The following is a 21,964-nucleotide window of genomic DNA, read 5'->3' as shown; positions in this document are numbered from 1 at the left end:
AGAAGTAAATATCCAAGCCAGCATCAACAACAATGAAATCATGAAACCAAATGTTAACAACCAAACTTTAAAAGATCCCTGTTATGATGGCAGGATGAGGTCAGGGTTGATGACGTGGGATGGACTCTGGGAACATTGGTGGAGGGATGTTGGCACTGGTGGCTACATTGATCCTGAAACATTGTATGGATAAAACCCAACTATGAATAACTTTGTAATTCACAATGGTTTAAATAAGAAATATTTTAAATTGACAAAGGACTCAAAAGACATTTTTCAAAGAAGCTATACAGATAATCAATAGAAAAAAAGAAAAGTTTTTTTTTTAAATAACACTAATCAGGGAAAGGAAAATCAAAGTAACAAAGTGACATATTATACCTGATACAGTGACTTGTGAAAAAGGAGATAACAAGGTTGTGAGGTAAAGGATGCTTTATGAACTCTAGATGAAAATGTGAATGCAGCCACAATTTAAAACAGTATACAGATTTTTCAAAGAGTAAACATAAAACCACTATATTCAGTGGTTTTATTTATTTATTTACATTTATTTTTCTGGAAATATATCTAAAAGAAATGAGAACAAGGTATCAAAGAGAAACATTTAATACTTTATAAAAAGTAAAACGAGGGAAAAATCTCTATGAAAAGTTGGATGGTTATAGATATGATATCTCTCTGACAACATATGGATAAATATATATTAACCATACCAGCTTAAAATACTGTCAATCATGGGGCCAAAGCGGTGGTGCAATTGGTAGGGCATTTGCCTACATACACTGACCTAGGATGGAAGGCGGTTCAGTCCCCTGGCGTCCCATATAGTCCCTCAAGCCAGGAGTAAACCCTGAGCATCACCGTGTGTGTGTGAGCATCACCATGTGTGTGTGTGTGTGTGTGTGTGTGTGTGTGTGGCCCAAAAGCCAATCATAAGAAAGAAGAAAGTTCTATTTTTTTTTTTTTTTATTTTGGGTCACACCCAGCGGCGCTCACGGGTTACTCCTGGCTCTACACTCAGAAATCACTCCTGGCATACTCGGGACCATATGGGATGCTGGGATTTGAACCACCATCCTTCTGCATGCAAGGCAAATGCCTTACCTCCATGCTATCTCTCTGGCCCCAGAAAGTTCTATATTTGACATTTGTGGATCTTTAGAGCAATATAGAAAGAGAGGTAAGCTATATGGAAAAAGACTAATACTTTATGCTGTCTTTTATATGAAAAGCCTTTCAAAAAATAAATTTATAGGAGTGATGATTATCATTGGGTAGGCAATGGAAAATACAGAGTGAGTAAAAATTAAATTTTAAGCTATAAGATGAATAATGTCTTAAGATTTATAATAAATCATGCAGGTTATAGATGAAAATGCTCTTGAGTAATTGCAGTTTATTAGGAGAGTAGATTGGAAATGTTTTCATAATGATTAACATTTATGTGAGGTAACTGATTGTTAATTACTAGTAGTTGCTAGTTGTTGATCTTTTTAAATTGAGTATGTATCAATTTCATCAACTTATATCTAACTAAAGGCTTTAAAAATGATTGGTATGTCTTGTGCAGTGGTTGCAAATACAGAAAAGCTTTAGGAACCTCAACTATACGAATAGAGAAAATAAGACATGAAAATACTATAGTAAGTATTTATAAAAGAGATTCTAGAGTTGAGGGAGTGGCTCAGTGTCAGAGGTATTGCAACACTGTGGAGTCAATCACTGGCACTCTCCAAAACAACCCAGTTACATGTAATTCTTAGGTATTTTTATTTGGAAAGAATTTCAAACTTATAGGATAGTTACAGGAATACTGTGTATCTCTACATGCCTTTACTTTTATTCACCTATTTTAATATCTCACTCTTTAGCTTTATTATATATAATAGTATTCATTGTTTAAAATAGAATCTCCATTTTCTCTCCCTCGTGACTTATTTCTCCTAACTTTTTGACCAACAGTCTCAGTGTTTATTTCCTTGGGATAAATGTGATTTTTTTTTTTTTTTTTTGGTTTTTGGGCCACACCCGGTAACGCTCAGGGGTTACTCCTGGCTATGCGCTCAGAAGTCGCTCCTGGCTTGGGGGACCATATGGGACGCCGGGGGATCGAACCGCGGTCCGTCTCCTAGGCTAGCGCAGGTAAGGCAGGCACCTTACCTCCAGCGCCACCGCCCGGCCCCGTGATTTTTTTTTTTACACAAACATAGTATTGTTCTCAATCTGAGAAAATTTTGCACCAGATAATTTTTTAACTAATTTTCTATCCATACTTGTTATTTGACCAGTTTCTTTATATGTCCACCTTCCTTTACCCTCCTTCCTTTTTTGAGTCTTTTTAGTGCAAGAATAAATTTTAACTGTTGTTTGCAGTTGACATTTCTTTTTTTTTGTCTCTTTTCATTTGGATTTTGCTTTTCTATAATACTTTTAAATAATGCAGGATATATACTTGTCTTTAACAGGATGTTTATTTTGTAGTTTTTAAATTTTATTATTAGAATTAGATTATACATAGAGGTGTAATACTGTGAGCACACTGAATGTATCTTTCTTCTAAAGGGAAATAAGAAATCTCTGTCCAACCTCCTTGATGGTACTAATTTTGGTATATTATCAGATTAATATCAAATATCTTCACTGTATAGTTCTTTTTTTTTTTTTTTTTTTGATTTTTGGGCCACACCCATTTGATGCTCAGGGGTTACTCCTGGCTAAGCACTCAGAAATTGCCCCAACTGCGGTCCTTCCTTGGCTAGCGCTTGCAAGGTGCTAGCCTTACCTCTAGCGCCACCTTGCAGGCCCCTTATTTTTTTCTTACTCATGAAGTGTACCTAATTTGTTGAAAGATACTTCAAGACTGCACAAGACTTTATATACAAGCACCATTAGATTTATCACTTAGTAATGCTTCTTTGTCTATTTTTACTATGATAATTGGAAAACCACCCACCTTCATCCTTTACCAGTCCACAGTTGACATTTTTCCTGGCACCCAACATATTTCCCCAAGCCTTGTAAGGAATGATCCTTGAGTACAGAGCCAGGAATATGCCCTGAGCACTGCTGGGTGTGGCCCCAAAGTCAAAATAAAAATTTTGAATGTGCATAAACTACATTAAATTCACCACTGGAAATCCAGTTCTCATCCCATAGCAATAATAGATTATCTAATGTAATCTCTATATTGGGGAGGGCTCGGGCCACATTCTGCAATACTCAGAGATTATTCCTGGTTCTGCACTCAGGAATTACTCCTGGAAATGATCAGTGGACCATATGGGATGCCAGGGATTTAATCAGGTCAACCACATGCAAGGCAAGTGCCTTACCTTTGTACTATTGCTCTGGCTGCTAATTTGTATTTTTAAATTTGGATTCTCAGGGATAGTCTCTTCTTTTTTTTTTTTTTAATGATTATTATTTTTTTTTGTTTTTTTTTTGTTTGTTTGTTTTTGGGCCACACCCAATAACGCTCAGGGTTTACTCCTGGCTATGCGCTCAGAAGTTGCTCCTGGCTTCTTGGGGGACCATATGGGACGCCGGGGGATCGAACCGTGGTCCGTCCAAGGCTAGCGCAGGCAAGGCAGGCGCACCTTACCTTTAGCGCCACCGCCCGGCCCCAGGATAGTCTCTTCTTGTCTTTTTCTTTTTTTACTTGTCTTACTGTCTTTTGTTGTTATTATTGTTGTTTTATTTTGGGGTCACACCCATGATGCTCAGGGGCTACTCCTGGCGATGCACTCAGAAATCTCTCCTGGCTTGGGGGACCATATGGGACACGGGGGGATCGAACTGCAGTCTGTCCTAGGCTAGCACCTGCAAGGCAGATGCCCTACCAGTTGCACCACCACTTAGGCCCTATGTGATATACTCTGCCTTAAGGTCTCACTGCAATGAAAGATATATACTATGCTATATAGATTTTTATTTACACACAATTTTCCCATTTTACTGCTTCTATTAATTTGATCTTTTAGTGTTTAAAATTTCCTTAATAAGGGGCTGAAGTGGTGGTGCAGCTGTAGGGCGTTTGCCCTGCACGCAGTTGACCTAGGACAGACCGCAGTTTGATCCCCTCCCCCCCCCCCCCGGTCTCGTATGGTCCCCCCAGGCCAGGAGCAATTTCTTAGCACATAGCCAGGAGTAACCTCTGAGCATCACTGGGTGTGGTCACAAAACAAACAAGCAAAAAAACCCTTAATAAAAGAAATAATTATAATTTAGAGCACTAGTACCAGCAGGTGGTGCTGTGTTTCTAGTTACAATTTAAATTTTTTTTTTTTAATTGGTTCCTTTTGGTTTCCTTTAAGCATTCAGGAAGGTATTAGCAGGTGCTTTGTGAGAAGTTCAGAAGTGGGTGGGGAGAGAAACAATCACTGTCATGGAGGTACTAGTTAGGGACAGTGCTGAATAGGTAGAGGCTGATTCCTGTGCCAACAATACTCTTTTCTGGGTTCTACGCCTGAAGCTCCCTGGTGAACCCACTATTGGTACTCTTTGTGATATCATCAGGTTTCATAGAGGATGGGAGTGTATTCTTGATTAATGTTGCTCAATTGGGTCCTGGGAGCTCTCAGGATATTCCAAGGGAATTACAGTTGAAAATTATGTACCTGGTGGGGATTTTAAAGAGGAGACCATGAGACTAGGAGGCCAGCCTATAAGGACAGATGAAGACACAGAAAGGAAACAAAACGAGTATTGAATGAAGGATGAGGCACATGGCACATGTGTGTTGCTGACCAATGCACAGATGCCCATGTTGTGCCCTCAAGGTGCCCTCTTGAAATGTTTACTTCCATACTTTCTTCCATGCTAAGATGTGTACTTGTTGCTCTCTGCTTTTGGAGAAGCATGCACTCTTTTGGGCATGTTTCTCCCTCCTCTCTTTTTCAAAACTTCCAAATAAAACGTGTTTTGGCTTAAAGGGAAGAAGGAAGGATAAAAAGCACTGTGTAGAATCTTTTCTCTGTGACCCTCCTTCCGAGGGTGGCACCTGTGAGAAGTGTTTTACCTCTGTATTATGGACTTGACTTGGGCCAAGAGCATGAGATTTGCACTGTGCTGCATCCACATATTTTCCTCTGTTTTCCTTCAGATTCTGGGTCTCCTCTGCTTTCCCTTTAGTGCAATTTGTATTGATCGCTGAGTTGCAAATCTACTTGAATCTTACCTCATGCTGTGGAATTTTTGGTTTTCATTCTGGTTACTTATTCAACTTATAAGTGAAGCAAAGAACCTACTCTACCACCATCTTGGTGAAATCCTGGTTCTCATTTTTTTTTAATATATAATTGCCCTAGATTTGACTAGTGGACAACCTTTTGAGTTGACTTCCTGTATTCTTTTTGCTGTCTTCATTATTTTTTGTGTGTTTTTGAGCCACACCCTGAAGTGCTCAGAGCTTACTTCTGGCTCTATGCTCAGGGATCACTCCTAGTGGGGATCAGACCAAGGTCAGCTACCTGCAAGGTAAGCACCCTACTCACTGTACTAGTTCTCTTAACTCCATCTCTCCATCATTTTCTAAAAACCTCTTTTTTTTAAAATTCCATACCCAATGTACGCTATTTCTCAGGTTCCTCATAAAAACATTTTTACTTATAACAATCTTACTTCTTCACTGTAGATCTTAGGTCTTATATATTTTAAATAAGAATATTTTCTGGGGCTGGAGCAGTAGTACCTTGGATAAAGTGTTTACCTTCACATGTTGCCAACACAAATTCAATACCTGGTATTCCAGATGGCTCCCCAAGCACCACTGGGGCCAAATCTTGAGTATAGAGCCAAGAGTAATCCTTAAGCCATGACCCAAAAACAAAGGAAAACATTTTTTCATTTTAGTTGAAATACTCTCCAGGGGCCGGAGAGATAGCATGGAGGTAGAGCATTTGCCTTGCATGCAGAAGGATGTTGGTTCGAATCCCGGCATCCCATATGATCCCCCCGAGCCTGACAGGAGCAATTTCTGAGCACAGAGCCAGAAGTAACCCCTGAGTGTGCCGGGTGTGACCCAAAAACCAAAAAAAAAAAGAAAGAAAGAAAAGAAAAAAAGAGAAACAAAAAGAAATACTCTCCATTTTTCTCCATAATTTAAGAGGTTTAGAATTATAATTTATTTTTTAATAGTCAACTTATAGAAGGTTAGCCACTACTTATTTTAAGGCATAAATATATATGTAAGTATAAGATTTTTTTTGTTATATCTAATTGCTATAAGGTAGATGATAACTAGTAGAATTGTAGGGCAGCTTTTCTACACTTGGAATAGAAAAATTAATGTCTTTTTAAAATTTTCCAGTAAATGATATAAATAGACACTGAAAACATATTGAAACTCAGAGGATGATTCTTTCTAGGTCTTCACTCATAATCCTGATATTTGGAAATGAACAAACTGTCTTTTTCAAAAAGTATTTTCATTTTATATTTGAGTCATATTTTCAATTCAAAAATAGCTATTTCAATTTTATTTGGTGTGAATCACTTCATACCAAATATACTATGCCATTATTTGGAAGACTGAAGAGAGGGAACTTAGGGACACACATCATCTAAAGTTCAGTTGTGCAACTTTAAAAATGTTGGCTCTTACCTTTCTAGGAAAGAGGACACTGTCAGTAATCACAAGCGAACATTGGCACTAAACTTCAATAACATATTCCACAAATCATTCACTAGGCAATATGATTAGAAATGTTAAGTAATCGGTAAAATATGATGTTTCTTTTTATGGCATCACTCAAATACTGATAAATCTATCTTGATATTTTTTTAAAATTTAGTCATATTAAAGCCTTTCGATAGGTTTTATGAACTAATGATAATGCAGTTTACTGTAAAGACATTTATTTAGCATGTGGAATCAAAATCCAAAAGGGAGGAAATGATTTTGTAAAGTATGATGGGGAAAAATATGAAGAATGCTAGAGAGCTTAAGATACATTTTGTTATCTTATTTTTCTTAAACTTGAGTTTGTAGGCAAAACTAGAACTTGAGTAAAAGGACATTCCAAAGTATCATACACAAAGTACTGCTTCAGTGAAAAGGGTACATTGAAGACAAGACTTAGCAACTAAAATAAGTCTAACAGAATTGAAAGGATTCAGTGGAACATTTTAAAAATAAGAAAAGCTAAGGCTTAGTTTTGAGGAAAGAAAAAAATGGTATTACAGGCAAAAATCTTAAGGATAGGAAAAGTGAATTTAGAGTTTATGATACATTAAAGGCTTATGTATCATAAGCCTTCATAGTGCATTGCTAGGAACTATGCTAAAAGTTTTACAGCAATTATTTCATTTGGTATTAGATAATTCACATGTAATTTTCTTAATTTTATCATTGTAGGAACACCATATTGTGGTACCTATGGTTACTCAACTTATGTGGCTTACTGCTCCCTTTCACACACAAAATATGACTCAGTACCCTATAGAATTATATCTTTAAGCATAAAGAAAACAGCCTCCATTTCTCTTTTATTGCATCCAAGCCTGCTATTCAATTTCTCTTGGATTTGTTAAGAACCACCTTGGAAAGCACTGGCTTAAATAGTCCCATTTTATAGATGAGTCTAGATATGCCATGGAATATTCAAGTACTTGGTTAAACAGCTTGGCTTTGAAGATTGAATTCTAGTATCAAAAACTAACATAGAAAGACTCCAAAACCTCCATCAGTATGTTATTAATACAGGTTAAGTGTTAAGGGATTTTTGCATTTTGCTTCAACACTGGCAAGAGAAATATTTCTCGGATTCTGCAAAAGAGAATTGTTCCCTGGTATTCCAAATTTCATAGGGTACTCTTTCTCATTGAAAGAAGGAATAGTTGGAATTAATAGAATTAGTTGTTACAGAAACATGGTTTTGTAGGGAGAATAGAGTCTGGGACAAACTGATTGACATTGTGGTTTACAATACTGTTAATAGTAGAGTTTCAAGCATAAATCATTCCCTTACTATACCAAGAGTGTCCACTTCCCTTCATCATTGTCCCAGAGTTTCTCTGCCCCCAAATATACTATTCAATCCCCTCCCCTGTGGTAAACTTGTAGATGACCAGTTCTCTGTGGAAATTTGTTAGTCCCCTACCTTTTATATATATATTATATATACTGGAGAGATCATTCTGTGTCTGTCCATCTCTTTCTGACTAACTTAACTCAGCATGATACTCTCTAGATCCATCCATCCATTCCATGATTTTATGTTTTCTTATCATTGAATAACATTTAACTGTGTAAATGTATCATAGTTTCTTTATTGAATCATCTTTTCTGTACACTTGTGTTGATTCCAGATTTTGGCTATAGTGAATAACAATCTTTTAAGGAAATATCCTGTTTCATCTCATGTGACTCTCAGGGATGAGCAGGCATAGAAATTCACATATTTCCAGTGAAAGGTGGTGTACACTGTAAAACTAAAAACTAATCATAAACTGTGTAACCATCATGTTTAAAATAAAAGGAAAAAGAAAGGAAAAAAGAAATTCACAGGGCCAGAGAGGTGGCGCTAGAGGTAAAGTGTCTGCCTTGCAATTGCTAGCGTAGGACGGACCGCGGTTCGATCCCCCGGCGTCCTATATGGTCCCCCCAAGCCAGGAGTGATTTCTGAGCGCATAGCCAGGAGTAACCCCTGAGCGTCAAACGTGTGTGGCCCAAAAACCAAAAAAAAAAAAACAAAAACAAACAAACAAAAGAAAAAAAAACAAACTCATATATTTCCTAAAGTGTGAGGTTTGTTGTAGCTGAAATTATTTAATTTGAACTTTGAATCAGTATATTCAAATTCTATAATCTTATAATGCAAAAGTTAATGTATTTTAAAGTGATTTAATATTTTACCCATTATAATTTTTTCTTTTTCTTTTTTTTTTGGTTTTTGGTTTTTGGGCCACACCCGGCAGTGCTCAGGGGTTATTCCTGGCTGTCTGCTCAGAAATAGCTCCTGGCAGGAAGAGGGGGGGGGGGAGAGAACCATATAGGACACCGGGATTCGAACCAACCACCTTTGGTCCTGGATCGGCTGCTTGCAAGGCAAGCCCCATTATAATTTTTTCGACCATTACTTCTTGGCCTTTTTGCTAAGATCAAGTATAGTATCTGTTCTATCAGTTTGATATAATTTTTTCCACCAACTTAACAGATAATAGATAATATTGGTGGAGGTAGTGATGATTTTTGGGCCATTCTAGATGCTCAACAGTTACTCCTGGCTCTGTGCTCAAGAATTGCTCCTGGTGGTACTCGGGGCAACCATATGGGATGCCAGGGTTTGAACCTGGCCACATGCAAGGCAAATGTCCCACCCACTATTCTATTGCTCTGGCTGGAATTTTCTTTTTATATTTAAAACTTGTTTTATATGTCCTTTTATATCCTTTTACCCTATCCTTTGTGTGTTTTTATATACATGAATACACTCTCTTTTTTAAATCAATTTTTATATATTCTCATTTTAAAGTAACAACTTACCATTCTCTTGTGTCACTAAAACACAGTAGTCTTAAAAAGAATTTTCAAAGGACTTCATTAAAAATGGATGTTCACAAATTTATGAGGAGTTAATTTTGAGAATTTTAATATAATTAACTTTGTTAGAAAGAAATCAAAGTTTATATTGGCATTGTGGTTTACATTACTGTTAATAGTAGAGTTTCTTGCATAAATCATTCCCTTACTACACCAAGAGTGTCCACTTCCCTTCATCATTGTCCCAGAGTTCCTCTGCCCCAAATATACTGTTCACTCCCCTGTTTTCTATACAAATATTTGTATCATATATTTTCTCTAAAGGTAAGAATTAACTTAATATTTGCCACCATTTTGAAGTCTTAAATCAGTCCTTAATGTTATTAATATTTTAAAATAGTCGAAGGAATTTTTGAGCACCATGTAACAATTTAAAATTTAATTAATGATGTCTTAAGGATAATTGATGATCAGTAATGTGTCTTGGTGCTAGCTTCATGTTTCTTAATTTATAAAGATTAATTCTGAGTTGTTAGAGATTAGAACATGTTTTAGAGATGATGCCCAATAAGATTTATTGAAATAAAATATGTCCAAAACTGAATTTTAACAAATTGCTGTTATTATATCTGTTTATAGTAACATACTTTGCAAATTAATGTTTTTTTTTATCTATTAACAATTTAAACATAGGCAAGAAGTTTGTTTTTTGTTTTTTTTTTTTAAATAAGCCTAGCATTAAAAGGTTTAATTGTAGGCTCTTCCTTTTTCCAGTCTTAATCATCCTCACTGGCAAGGACCTGAATGTGTGATGCTACTCAGATTCTGTGGTTCTGGGGTCCACCATTAAACTTTCGTGTTTAGTTCATTAGGTGTTTAAAAAATATATAAGGTTTAAAATTTGAAAAATGAAATAACTAGGGTATATATGTGTGTGCATATATGTACGATATTACAATTTCATCTGGTCATGGTGATTTGCATGCTTTTTTCCTATGCATGGCTACTTTGGATTCTGTAGATGCCTTATTGTTACTATTATTATTGAATTTCTCCTTTTTTCCCTCTTATTTCTGGCTCTTCTGTATATTCTTTCAAATTCTAACTAAATGCTATGGTTCTTGTTTGTTTTGTTTCGTTTTGGGGGCCATACCCAGATTGATGCTCAGGGGTTAATCCTGGCTATGTGCTCAGAAATCACTCCTGGCTTAGGGAACCATATGGGACACTAGGGGATCGAACCTTGGTCAGTCCTAGGTTGGCAGCATGCAAGGCAAATGCCCTACCGCTGCAGCCACTGCTCCGGCCTCTAAATGCTAGGGATTTTACTATTTCCTCCTTAGAATTTCTTAGACATTTTTAATATGAGCCCTAAAATGTCCTGTTATTGTTTTTTTACTGATTGTTGTTATTTCACCTGTGTTAGTTTTAGTGCCTAAACTAGATTACAGATTTCCTGACTGAAAGGAATACACCTTCCCCTTTTGTGTGATATCCACTCTCTGGCTAGCCCCATAGAAAGTGTTTTATAAATAAATGACATTGATTTATTACTATTTGCTTTTCAAAACATACTTTTTTGTTATAAAGATGAAACAGATGTAATCATTAAGAAAATTACTTTATCTTTGACCGTATATTTTTCCTTTGAAGTTCATGCCCAAAGGTATTTATCTATATTGGAGTAAATCTTCCCAGTTCCAAAACTTAGAACAATGCTAGCACAGTACCTTATCAAGATTTTATTATTTATTCATTTAAAAATGTACTTTTTAAACAAATATATGATTTAACTGAGTATGAGTATCCCCGTTATACTTTATCCATCTTTAAAAATTATCAACATTTTGTCTGTTTTATAAAGGAAGCTGTTTATATTTACTTCATTTGACATATAATTACTTATGTGGCATTTTCTTAAAATTGTAAATTATTTTTATACTGTTACTGTTTTTATAGTGGTAAAGTTGTGGTATTGATGTACAAAATTATTGCACTCCATATCATAAATGTGTCCTTGAACTTTCATCAATCACTGTAATTTTTACTGAAACATTCTTTTCTTTTCTTGATATGTTTATTACATTTTTTGGATTTGCATAACTTGAGCCTTCCATGCTTCCCTGAAATGAATCTCACTAGAGCATACATATATGATCCATTTGAAATATTGTTGAATTCAGTTTGGTAAGACTTTGTTGAGGATTTTAATTCAAGGTTTATTAGAGATATCACTTCATGATTTTCCTTTTTTAATGATATTTTTATCTGTCTTTGGTATCAGGGTAATACTGCTTTCATAGAAATAGAAACTATTAGAAAGGATTCCTGTTTTCTTTGTAGTTTGGAAGAGATTAAGGAGTATGAACACTAGTAAGTCTTTTTTTTTTTTTTTGTATTTGGTTTTTGGCTCTGTGCTCAGAAGTCACTCCTGGCAGGCTCGGGGGACCATATGGAATGCCGGGATTCAAACCACTGTCCATTCTGGATCGGCTTTGTGCAAGGCAAACACCCTACTGCTGCAGGCTCATCTTAAGTTTTTAATAGAACACACTAGTGAAACCATTTGGACTAAGGTTATGGGGGAAATTTTAAACTTCTGTTTCAGTTTACTTGCTTGAAATTGGTCTGTTCAACTTTTCTATGTACTGTTTCAATCGTGGGACGTGATTCTAAGAATCAATCTTTTTTTTTTTTTCTAGAGTTAGTCATAATAATTTTTTAGCAATCTTCTGTCTGAGGTATCTGTTGTAATTTCTCCTCATAGATCTCTAGTACAGTTCTTTGACTTTTCTTTCACTATTTTCTTTTCAAGTCTAACTAAGGATTTGTTATCTGTTTCTGTTTGTAATTCACTTGTGTTTTCAATGTATCAGTGCCCTGCTTCACTACTCCTCTATGGCTCTCCCCAAAGACACCAGTCTGACCAAAACTCCAGGTATGCAGTATTTTGGCTGACATCGCCATCAGTTTTGAAATGAATGTGGGCACCCTCTTCCCTTGTTCTTGAAGTCCTGGGAAGCCCTGGAAGCTGAAACCACACCCCACAAAAACTGTAGTATCAGCAATAGTGCTTGGAATTTATTTTGTCTGCAAGACAACTCCATTTTTGTTTCATACTGTTATCTGTAGGAATACACCAATCTAGATGCTAGTGTATATCTGGAGCCAACTAACGTTCAGAAACAAAAGAAGTAATGGAATGATCAACTAGTACCAAGAACTTTCTATACCTACTAACATTGATTTAATTACCTCATTGCAAGATAAAATAATTTTTTACAAATTTTCTTGTTGTTTTGCCCCCTTTTCTTTTTTCTGTTTTCTTCTTTTCTTTTTCTCTCTCTTTTTTAATAATTTTGCTACCACTTACCTGGAAACATTTATTATCATCAATAATGTTAACTATATAATACATGGTCTGTAATCAAAGTAAATTATAAAGAAAAGAATGAACTAGGGGAAAACATGATCAAGGATTCTGTTCCATTTAAAATAGTTAGAATCCAAGAACATCAAGTATCTAGTAATCAACTTAACAAAAGATGTGGAAGATCTATGCTATGATAACTTTAAATTATTTGAGAAACATATAGAAGATCTTACTGCTCATTTATTAAAAGAATAGTACTGTTAAAATGACTGTTCAACTTAAGTTATTATATAAATTTAATTCAATCCCCATCTACATCTACAGCATTCTTCAAGGACCTAGAAAAGTCAGTAATAGTTTTTATAAAATCAGAAGAAATCACAAATATACAAAGACATACTGAAAGCTAAGAATTGAGAGGTATTTCATTAATTGGGAACTGTCCTATAAAGCTTTAGTGATTAGAACTGCATGGTATGTAGAATAAAGATAGGCTTTCTGGTCAGTGGGCCAGAATCAAATACCGAAGAACAAAACACTTTCTTTCTCTGTCTCTGTCTCTCTCTCCATATATATATACATATATATGTATATGTATATGCATATATATACATAGTGTATATATACACACTGATGTCTAGATTGGACAGTTAATTTTTAATTAATTGAGAACATGAATTGGAATAACGATAGTTTCTTTAACAATGGTGCTAGGAAAACTAGTTAGAAAGAACACATGTATAACCATGTGTAAGGAATTAAAGCTGGATCCATATCTCACACCATGCACAAAAGCCAATTCAAAGTGGATCAAAGTCCTTAGATCTGACTGTAAACTATAAAGTTTTTTGAAAATAAACTAGTGGACGATATCAAATTAATTTCTGCATGGCAAAAGAAACAGGCAAAAACTAAAAGACAGCTAACTGTTAATATGAATGGGAAAACATTTGCATTCGGTACTTCAGATAAAGGGTTGATTTCAAGGATATATAAATTACAAAGATCAACAAATAAAAATTCAAAATAATTATCAAAATATGAGGAGAAGAAACAAATAGATGGATCTCAGATGAAAATGGGCAGATGGCCAATAGACAGATGATAAAATGGTCATCATCAGCAGTGAGAGGACCACTATGACAATGATAGTTGGAAATGATCACTGGACAAAAACACGGTACTGAAAGGAGAGAAAGTGATATGCATCATTGACAATAGTTATAAAGGGGAAAAAAAGGAAGAGAGAGAGAGAGAGAAGTCAAATTTTGTTCCAGAGGCAGGCAGGGGGAAGGGTAGGAAAGAAACTGGGGACTCTGGTAGTGGGAAATGGTTGGTATATATTATATGAAACTCAATCATGAACAACTTTATAACCATGGTGTTTAAATAATTAATAGAAAAGAAATGCTCAAAATTACTTATCATTAGGGAAATCCATATCAAGTTGATAATTAGACATCATCTTATATCAGTTTAAAAATAGTAAGAGAGATCAGTGTTGACAGAGATGTAGAGGAAAAGGAACTCTCATCCAATGCTTTTGGGAACATTGTCTAGTTCACTCCCTGTGGAAAACAGCATAGAGAGGTCTAAGCAAATTTAAAATTGAGTCCCAAGTAAATTTATAGTTGAACTTCCATATGACCTTGTAATAGCACTTTTGAACATCAACCCCAGGACAAAAACAAAACAAAACAACAACATTCTTTCAAAAGGCATATGCATGCCATTTTTCATTGCTGCACTCAGTATAGTAACTTAGGTTACTTAGGAATCAACTTAGGTGTCCATTGACAGATAAGTGGATTATGAAGAGGTAGTACATATACACATTGGAATACCATATAGCTGCAAGGAACAATAAAATCATGCAATTTGTTGCAACCAGGATGGAACTGGAAGAAGATATGTTAAGTGAAATAAACCAGAAGAAGAAAGACAATATCTGGATGATCACACTTATCTGTGGTATATAGCATAACTAGATGAAGAAATGTAATGTAGCAAAAGTATTTTCCTAAATCACCCTTGACCCCAGAATTTTGGGAGGAGGAAGAGGACAGAAAAGGAAAGAAATCAAGCGTTATGGAAGATATCAAAGGGGGGGAGTAGAAGAAAATGATAATGGGAAGTAATGGGGCAACAGGGACCAGGGCTTTGGTTATATTGGTGATGTGGTAAAATGGTAATGATTGTTGTTTTAGGTGCCAGTTGATCATGTCAGTTTCTTGACACACATTTAGATTTTTTTCCTCTTTTTAAATGGGATTAATCCTTTGTCAGATGTATGGTATGCAAATATTCTCTTTTATTCAGTTGTATTTCATTTTGTTTTAGTGAGTTTCTATTCCTAGTACAAAACTTTGTGTGATGAAGTCTCACTTGTTTATTTTTGCTTTTGTTTCTCTTCTCATTGGACTTGTCTCTCCAAAGATATCACTAAAGCCAATATAATATAGTGTTTGCCTTGTTTTCTTAGAAGTATTTTAGGATTTCCTATTTAGTTAATTTTTATATATGGTATGAGAAAGTGATCTAGATTTATTCTTTTTTTTGGGGGGGTCACACCTGGCAGCGCACAGGTGCTACTGCTGGCTCCACACTCAGAAATCTCTCCTGGCAGGCTCTAGGGACCAGATGGGATGCTGGGATTTGAACCACCATCCTTCTGCATGCAAGGCAAATGCCCCATCTCCATGCTATCTCTCGGCCCCTAGATTTATTCTTATAAATGTAATTATCTGCTTTCCTAACAGTTTACTTAGAAACTTTATTTAGTATTATTTTTGCATTATGCTAATTAATATTTTATTGTGCCTTCTTTTTTTAATAGCTATTCCATTTAGTGAATATCGAGTTAAAGGATATCTTTAAGAAATGACCAATTTATTTTATTATAAATTGTGATCAAAATAGGGTAATGGTCACATATTTGAAATGATTGCTTACTCTGACTGACTTCTAATGTTACTCTAGGGCATTTATCACAATCTCATAAAAATGTGAATAGCTTTTTATTTTTAAGAATTTTAGTCATTCTTTCGTTATTTCAATCTTGTTGCTAATCCAGGAAGAATATGATTTATTAAGTGTGGAAATCTTTGGTAAAATCATACTCATCACATTTTTATTATTTCTAATGATTCCCGAAAGCACCCAACCTAATTTTAAATTTTATTCTGTAACTGAAGATATTTGAAGCACATATGGACTTTATCACGTATAAAAGATAAATAGCTAGTTCCCTTTTGGATAAATACATTCCATAGACTTAATATTTTGCTTATATATTACTGTAAAAAAACCTGTAATATTTAAAAGAGGAAAGTCTTCCCTTGGTAAAGTACCCAGAAAATTCATTCATGAAAATTTACTTCTGCATGTATACAAAAACCAAGTATTTAAGTTGCTTAAGGGAAGCCTGCCCTCATGCCACAGTGGAAAAGTAACCCCTATAAAGAGAGTGATAGAACAATATGTCTTCTGCATCCACTGAGACCTTGCCACTGAAGTGGCTGGTGAAAATATGGAATATAATAAACTCATATAAATTGTACCAAAAATAAAATTTAAAATATAATAAACTCATAAAAATATACAGTTTCCTATATGGCATAGACATTGAAGTTCTGAACTCCATCTAGGTTCTTAAGAAGCTTGGCTATTCTCACAGAAAAGAATTTCAAGAGAAGTAAAATAGCGTGTATCTGTGGTATGTGTGTGTATTTGTGTGTGTGTGTATTTGTGTGTGTGTGTGTGTGTGTGTGTGAGAGAGAGAGAGAGAGAGAGAGAGAGAGAGAGAGGAGGAGAAGAAGAAGAAGAAGAAGATCCCATAAAGCAAAGAAGGGAAATGCACACCGTAAGGCGGGATACACAGCCACCCCCCAAATGGAATGTGTTTTAACTTAAGGGAAGAACTTGCACACCTAGAGTAAAGGGATGTGGGTGAATTCAAGGCAGCTTGAGTTTGCAGCATTAGTTTTATAGAACTTCCCTAGCTTGAGGTTGTCTATATAGATATGCAACTGTTGTCAGGAATTTGAACAAATGTAAAGACTTATAACTGTTGATAACGTTCTTTCAAATTTTTCTCTGGGGACAAGCGAGATAGAATAGGATAGTGGGTAAGATGTTTTCCTGACAGTTGGTCAATCTTAGTTCTATCTTCAGCACTACATGGTGTTCTCCAAGCACCACTAGGAATAATTTTGAGCACAAAGCCAGGAGTAAGCCCTGAGCATTTTATAGTATGGCCCAAATGAGCATCCCTTTTTTTTGGGGGGGGTGGGTGTCACACTCAGCAGCGCTCAGGGGTTACTCCTGGCTCTACACTCAGAAATCACTCCTGTCAGGCTTGGGGGACCATATGGGATGCCGTGATTCAAACCAACGACCTTATGCATGCAAGGCAAACACCTTACTTCCATGTTATCTCTCTGGCTCTGATGAGTATCTTCTTTTATATTTTATCTTGGTTTACCAAAACTCATTGCCAAAGGAACCTCCCTCTCTTACTTACTTGCTTGCTTTCTTGCCTGCATCAGCTATATCAGCCAAAGTCTACTTTCAGTAACTCAGAAATTTCTAGTTTTGATGTTTATGGTGTATATTTTGATTGGGACTAACCAAAAAGTAAGATAAATTCTATTTTGGATGTAACAAGTGCCATGGCAGAATAAATAAAGCAAGAAATTGGGGATAAGGAATGTTAGGGAATTAACTATTTCAACTAGCGAAACAGAGCAGAAGTAATCTGAAAGAAAATCTAATGGAGATGAAGGAATTATTCCTTAGGATGTGGGAAGGTAATTTCCGGCAAAAAAAATAGCAAACCAAATGATTCAGGCAGTTACTGGATCTGTATGCTCATCATGTTTGAGCAACAGCAAAGAACCAGAGTGGGCTAAAGAAGACAGAACATAGTGTCTTTTTAATGGAGATAAAGGCCAAGAAGTCTAATCCGTGGTACAAAGACTTCCACAAATAGTGGGGGAGTGCAGTTAGGGCAGAGAAAATACCTTCATTACAATGATCATTGAAAATGATCACACTGGACAAGAATTGGGTGCTGAAAGGAGATAAAGTGATAGGCATGATACCCCTCAAAAACAATAATGCAAACCACAGTATCTAAAGGGGGAAATGAAAGAGAGAAGAGAGACAGACAGAGAGAGAGGGAAGGAAGGAGAGAAAAAAAATAGCTCTATTGGCAGGCAGGGGGAGGGAAATTGAGGACATGTGCAATGGTGATAGTGTTGTACATTGAATAATCGAAGCTGAATCATGAATAACTTTGTGGGAAACATAAAAATAACCGTATTATGAACAATTCATGGTGCTTAAATAAAGTAATGATATTGTGATAGTGTTTTTTAAAATATTCTAGACAAAACCATACTGAAAAATAAGAAACTGGGAGGTATCTTGCTACTAACAAAGCTGTACTACAGAGTCATAGTGATTATAACAGCATGGTACTAGAATACTGGCCAATTGTCTGACTGGGTCAGAATAGACTATCCAATGACAAAATCTAATATATATGGTCAGATAGTTTTTGACAAAAGAGTTGAGAACATGATATGGAGTTAAGACAAATGGTGTTGGGACAATTGGACAACCAACTATAGGAAATTAAAGCTGGACTTTATCTCACACCTTATACAAAAGTGAACTCAAAGGCCTTGAGATCATATCTGAATCTAAAGTACTTTAAGGAAAATATAGGCATGATGCTCCAAGGCCTAGACCTCAAAGGAGTCTTTAATGGCAAAGGCTATAGAATCTAAACAACAAATGGAATTACAACTAAAAAGTTTCTGTATGTCAAAAGAAACATGGATTAAACCTAAAGGACAGCCGAATAGAACATATTTGCATTCAACATATCAGATGAAGGATTGATATCTAGATATATAAAGTAATAAAAGAATATTAACCCCCTATCTTAAAAAGCTCACTAAAATATGAAGAAAGTAAATGAACAGACACTTTTCTGAGGAAGACCAACAGATGGCCAACAGGCATATGGAAAAAAAAAAGCTCATCATAATTACAATTGGGAAACCAAAATCAAGACAACAATAATATAACATTTTATATCAATGGGAATAGCATATATCAAAGATACTGAGAACAATCTGCTGGTGGGAATGTTGTCTGGTCCAACTGTCTTCCTATGGAAGTTAGTAAGGCAGCTTCTCATTAAACTCAGAATCAAGCTGCCATATGACCAAACAATTCTACTTTTGGTTATCTATCTCCAGGAAAGATAAACATTATTTCAAAAGGACATTTGCACATACGCAGCATTCCATGCAGTAGCTAAAACTTGGAATCAACCATCATGTCCAAAGACAGATTAGTGGATCACGAAGATGTCATACACAGAACACACACGTATGTATGCACATATGCATTTGCACAGTGGGATACTACATAGCTATAAGGAATGATGCATTCTACAGTTTGCTGTAACATGGATGAAACTAGAAGATACCATGTTAAATGAAATAGTCCAGAAGAAGGATAAAGAATATCACTTATGTGTAGTATTAAAAATAACTGCATGATTGAAAATGCAATGGTTGAAAGGGGAGGCTGCTTAGATTATCCTTGGCCCCACAGTATAGTGAAGAAAAGGAAAGAAATGGAGTGGAGGGGATGAAAGACAGATAAAAAAAAAATAACTAGGAACAGGAGTTAAGTAGATTCAGTAACATCAGTAGTATTAAGGAAGAACAGAACTAAATACCCAGACTACAAAATCAACAACACCAAAATCATGAGACCCAAATTTAACAATCTTATAAAGGTGCCTGTCAAGATGGCAGGTTGGAGGGGAAGCATTGGTGGAGCAAAGTTGACATGGGTGGTGGGATTAGTACAGAACATTTTATATCTAAAACTCAACTATGAATAACTTTGTGTTTTATTTATTTATTTATTTATTTGGTTTTTGGGTCACACCCGGTGGTGCTCAGGGGTTACTCCTGGCTGTCTGCTCAGAAATAGCTCCTGGCAGGCACCAGGGACGATATGGGATACAGGGATTCGAACTAACCACCTTTGGTCCTGGATCGGTTGCTTGCAAGGCAAACACTGCTGTGCTATCTCTCCGGGCCCAACTTTTTGCTTTAATAAAAAAATATTCCAGACAAGCAGTCAAGCAGTGATGGTTGCTCAGAGTATAGTGGTAGCAGTAGCAGTAGCAGTGCTAAGAAGCACTGTTTTCTGACAGTCTGAATAAGAGATAAGAAATGGAGAGAACCAGGGTTTTGTTTAATTTGGAATTATCAAAGGGGTAGTTAGATGTGTTACTTGATGGAATTTTGGGATTGATAGGAGAAAAAAGTATGCGGCTGTCTGTTGAAATTTAAGATGAAGAAAAAACAAATCAATGAAGAAAAGGCCTCAGGAACACAATTTTATTTTAAGGGGGACCTTTGACAGAAAGGAAAGTGGTCTTCTAGTTAGAGAAAATATCCTAACATAGAATTCAAAAATATTATCTAGAAAAATAAATTACTTTATTTAAAGACCATGTATTCCATAGTTGTTCATAATACTTATGATCCAACACCAATCTCAACCGCCAATGTAATATTTCCCCTTCCATTAACCCCGAATCTCACCCATTCTCAAGCCTGCCCTCTTGGCAGGCATAAAATAATATATTTTATATTTCTTGTTTATAAATAAATGGTGATTAAATTATTTTTATGAAGTACAACAAAAAAAGTGAAAATTGGGGGCCAGAGCAATAGGTCAGCATATGCCTTGCATGTATTCTACCTAGGTTCAATCCTCGGCAACCCATATAGTTCCCTGAATCTACATGGAATAATTTCTGAGTGCAGAGCCAGGAGAAACTTCTGAGCACTGTCAGATGGGCCCCAAAACCAAAAAAATAATTGTGAAATTTATTGTATCTCACAATGAGGTCATAAAATCATTGTCAGACGGGGCCGGGAAGGTGGCGCTAGAGGTAAGGTGTCTGCCTTACAAGCGCTAGCCAAGGAACGGACCACGGTTCGATCCCCCGGTGTCCCATATGGTCCCCCCCAAGCCAGGAGCGATTTCTGAGCACATAGCCAGGAGTAACCCCTGAGCGTCAAATGGGTGTGGCCCAAAAACAAAAAACAAAAATTAAAAAAAAAATCATTGTCAGATGGCTTACTAAGCTATTTGCTGCTAAGTTGGTCTTTTGATTATTTGTTTTGTTCTTTTTTGTTGTTTGTTTTTTTGGTTTTTTTGTTTTTTTGTTTTTTTTTTTTTTTGGGCCACACCTGGCAGTGCTCAGGGGTTACTCCTGGCTATCTGCTCAGAAATAGCTCCTGGCAGGCACGGGGGACCATATGGGACGCCGGGATTCAAACCAACCACCTTAGGTCTTGGGTCGGCTGCTTGCAAGGCAAACACCGCTGTGCTACCTCTCCGGCCCCATTTGTTTTGTTCTTGAATATTAAAATGCATTGAATCCACGCTGATGTCTGAATTGGGGTATTTCTATTGCGATAACAGTATTAAAAAATTTGGAGTGTTGCGCAGCATATATCCGACCACATGGTCTAGGTCGGAGTTTCAAGCTCTGTGGATGATAATACAGCTTTTGTGGGGCATGGTTTTGGCTCCCAGGGCTTTCAGAAGTTCGAGAAAGTAGAGGGAGGGGTTGTGCCTGCACGCATTCTGATAAAGTCCTGGTGATGTCAGAACAAATGCCAGCATACCTGGAGTTTTGATCTGTTCTGGCATTTCTGAAAATTATAAGTGGGTAAGTGGTGAAGCTAGGTTATTGGTGAGGTGGTTTTCACAGCTTGGCTTAAATCTCTTTTACGAATATAGTGAGTCTTTGGAGCTGGCCAAATGCAGACATGGCAATTGCATTTGTGGGGTTGGTTTTTAGCTGCCAGGCTATAAATATCAGAAGGTGAGGAGGGGGAGGGAAAACATACACTCATTCCTGATTATATCAGCCCAAATACCAGCATACCTTGAACTTTGAAGTCTTTTCAGAGATCAGCCACTTTCCTTTTAAACATAAAACTTTTAAGATGTATCATATAATATTATGGAATAGTTGGTACAGAATGTATTTGTGGACT

General features: G+C 36.1%; 1 protein-coding gene and 1 non-coding gene across 3 annotated transcripts in view; both read left to right on the top strand.

Moving 5' to 3' along the window:
• SBF2 (SET binding factor 2) overlaps positions 1 to 21,964 on the top strand; it is a 394,504-nt gene that overhangs the window by 146,203 nt on the left and 226,337 nt on the right. The window lies entirely within an intron of this gene.
• Positions 9,077 to 9,273, top strand: LOC126019545 (U2 spliceosomal RNA). Its single transcript, XR_007499209.1, has one exon. It is a non-coding gene; the product is annotated as a U2 spliceosomal RNA (small nuclear RNA).

Source organism: Suncus etruscus, chromosome 9 (genome assembly GCF_024139225.1).
Source record: "Suncus etruscus isolate mSunEtr1 chromosome 9, mSunEtr1.pri.cur, whole genome shotgun sequence".
In the NCBI taxonomy this organism is placed as follows: Eukaryota; Metazoa; Chordata; class Mammalia; order Eulipotyphla; family Soricidae; genus Suncus; species Suncus etruscus.
The sequence above is the reverse complement of the archived record's forward strand: the minus strand, read 5'-3'. Positions and strand labels throughout refer to the sequence as shown.